Source organism: Stegostoma tigrinum, unplaced genomic scaffold (assembly GCF_030684315.1).
Source record: "Stegostoma tigrinum isolate sSteTig4 unplaced genomic scaffold, sSteTig4.hap1 scaffold_328, whole genome shotgun sequence".
Classification (NCBI taxonomy): Eukaryota; Metazoa; Chordata; class Chondrichthyes; order Orectolobiformes; family Stegostomatidae; genus Stegostoma; species Stegostoma tigrinum.
Window position 1 is genome coordinate 156,969 of NW_026728256.1, and position 3,634 is coordinate 160,602.

A 3,634-nucleotide genomic window follows, 5' to 3' on the forward strand; every position below is an offset into this window, starting at 1 on the left:
TTTCTGTGCCTTTTGGAACTGTGGGTTTTTCTGCATCCATCAGCTAGTAGGAATTGGTATTTGCATCTTAAGCTAGAAAATGGATCGATAGCATTACAGCGTTATTCAGGTGAAGGTGTCTCGCCAACCAAAGGCATTTATGAAGGTGTTGGCCAATTATCAATAACAGAGCAAACGTTTTGCTGGAACAGAAAAAGAAATTGCCAGGGAAATGCTGGAGGTGTGGCAGCATCAGAACAGAGAAAGAAGTAACAATTTCAAATTCAGTGGAAGTTACAATTTCAAATTCAGTGGCTCTTTGTCAGAAATGAAATTGTTTCAGTTTATTACAGTAGCTGTTCTGCTCCAGCTCGTATTTTGGTCAGAGCTTGATTTTTGACCCAGAATTCCACACGAGTCAGGATGCTGTTGATCTTCATTAGCACGATACCAAGCCACTTAGATATTTCACATTTTGAAAAGCATTGTCCATCCATACTCACCCTTTCTCTGGTCAACAGACTCAGAACGTTTACTCTGACTCTTCTTCACAGAGGCTGCCAAACCTGGTCAGCTTTTCCAGCAACTTGTTTTTGTTCCTGATTTATGGCATCTGCAGTTCTTTAGATTTTTGCGAAGGGTCACTGGACCTAAAATGTTAGCTCTGATTTGGTTTTCTTCTTCACAGATGCTGCCAGGCTTGCTGAACTATTCCAGCAACATTTTCTTTTTGTTCCTGATTTACAGCATCCACAGTTCCTCCGGTTTTTTAAAAAATTATTTTGCATTATATCTGTTCTCTATCTATCTTCTACCCTCCACACAGTTTCCATTTATGTTTACTGAGGATTTCCTATTACTACCAAGGACTGTGATCGAATCGGGGAGGTGGTTACATTCCAACGACATCGGAATCATCTCCCAACTGAGAAAGAGCTCGAAAATTAATCACAGTTTCTGAGGAGGCTAACAATTACAGACAAATTAAATGATTTAGGCCATTTTTAGGATGAGAGAACTGGAAAACACTGCCGATGGTTTAAATCTGAAAGACTAATCGTGAATTTGAGTGACAATCAGCAAATCAGGACACAGTCTGATGCAGCTCTCCCCCCACTCCAACAAGATCACCAGAGGAATGGGGAGGATTTTCTTTCATTAAACTGCGAGACAGGGACCACTGCAGGAGGTTGGAATCACTAGGAAGGGAGCAACGGGAAAAAAAGTATATGATTGGGTCAGTGAAAGAAGATCTCAGTGAGGTATTGAGGTACTCACTTTGAACTATCCCACTCCTCGGCATGGCTGCATTAAGGATCTGGAAGCTGTGAGATGGAGGTTTGCTCTGAACTGGGCAGGAATTCAGGTGTGAGTGACAGGCCTGTGGGGATATTGAGCCTGGGATTTCGAATTGGTGAGCGTTTCTGAACTGTCTGGCCCTGTATTGGTCGGGTTGATGGATTTCAGTTCTCTGCAAGTGTTAGATTTATTTCGTTCCCCATTTTTCTTGCCGTTTCTCCCATTCCCACTTACAGGATGCAGACTTGGGGTCTCTAGCGAATGAGGGACTATGGCCTACCTCAGCGTTGATTTGGGTGTGCAGGAAGTATTTGTTGGCAATGGCAGATCCTCCTCCCCAGAATGTCTGGCAGGGTAGAATCGAATCACTCTCCATCAGCAGGGAACCACACAGCCCACAAAGTTTGGGGTTAGTTTCTTTGGAGCAGAGAGAAGTGAGAGGGGACATAATTGAGATGTGTAAAAGTGATGAGGGACATAGACAGAAGAGGCAGCACGAATAGCTCCCCTTGTTGGAGGCATCAATGACTGGGGGCATGAACTGAAGTAAAGGACTGAAAGTTTAGCAAAAATGGGAGACTTTTTTTCACCGAAGTGCAATGAGAATCTGGAACTCATTGCCTGCAAGTGTGGTAGGTGCAGAAATCCTCAGTACACTTAAGAAGTATTCAGGTATATACCTGAAATGCCAAAGAATTGGAAGCGGGTCAGGTGCTGGAAAAGGGATTACAGCAGTTAGTCTGTTGGTGTTTTGATTGGGACAGACTCAATGGGTCGAAGGGTCCCTTTTGTGGCTCTGGATATGTGGACCATGAATCCAGCCACGTCTGTGGGAACAGAAACTGAGTGAATGTTCAGGCCAGTGAGCAAGGAGTGGAGGGTGACAGTGAACAAAAGGAATGAGTGGGTGAAGAGCAGGAATTATTGACTGACAAAAGGGTTCGCGTTGCAAAATCAGAGGGGATGATGGTGCAGAAGTAAAGAGATAAAAGAAGTGTCCAGATGAAGGCCGTGACTAGGCCGTTAGCAACCCCGAATGCAAAGTAAAGACAATCAGTGAGATAACATAAAGAAAAGGACCAGATGAAAACCATTTGGACTGAGGTGAGAAGATTTTCTTTTAACTCAGAAAATGCCGAGTGCGTGAAATTGTTTGCAACAGGACATGGCTGAGTCGAATACGCTCACTGTTTTCCAGGAGGAGTTAGGTATAGTTCTGAAGGCCAAAGGAATCGAAGGATATGGGGTTCCTGACCTGGACAATCAGCCGTAATCATACTGGTGAGCAGAACAGGCATGAAGGGACGAGTGGTCTGTACTTGCTGCTAGTTTTGAAGTTTCTATGACTACCACAGAAATGGAGAAGAGCGGCCAGAATAAGTAGCGGGGGCGGGAGCAACAGCATAATGTATAACTCACTGGGAATGGAGAAATGGGAACAATCCAGAGAATGAGGACAGAACAGTTGTTGTTGTTCTGCACCAGAAATGCCCAGACTGAGTCTGCACACCAAGGCCCATCAGGTATCTACAGTCTGTGTTTACAGGGCCATGGGGATGGTGAGGGTGGGTCAATTTGGGATAAGAAACAGGGCAGGAGATCATCCAACACCGATTCCCCCCCACTCCTCCGTCCCACCTAAATGGTTACAGAGGCTCATCTTGGTCTGACCCACTCCTGAACAGGACTGGGTCAAGCTTCAGGAAGTTGCCAGCTGACAAATGGCTCTCTCAGCTGGGCGGGGTTGAAGTGGTTCCAGGAACAGGTTTTGAGTGATATAAGTGTAGGCATCTTCCCTGCTCCTCTTTCTCCTCCTCTCATGGCTCTTTTACTGGAGCTGTGTTGGTAAGCGTTTCTAAACTCCATTCTTTCTGCATCCTTCTAATGTACCTGTAGGTGGTCACTGTGAGTAATATAATTTTAAACGGGTGATGTTTTATCAATGTTTCTTCTGCAGTTATTGTAACAAATCTTTAAAAATAAATGAACTGCTAACTCCATTTTACTCCACTAGCTATTTTTTTTAAATAAAACTCCATTCTTGAATGAGGACAAGTTTAAGGAGCAAGAGACCAGGGAATATGGTCAATCACCAGGAGTCTGTTGAGCAGGTAAGAGCGGGCCACGTGAACGATGAGCATCCATATACATTCTTTTGAGAATTCTCACACCGTAACGATGAACGAACACTGATAGGTGTATAAGTTACCCAACAAAATTGACATTTATGTAGCAATCTCAGTACAACGAAATGCTCGCTGGAATTTCACAGACATATGATATCGCAGGATTTGCCACCAAGAGACATAAAGCTGATGATCAAGAACTTTGTTCCATGTATCAGCTTTTGAAGGGC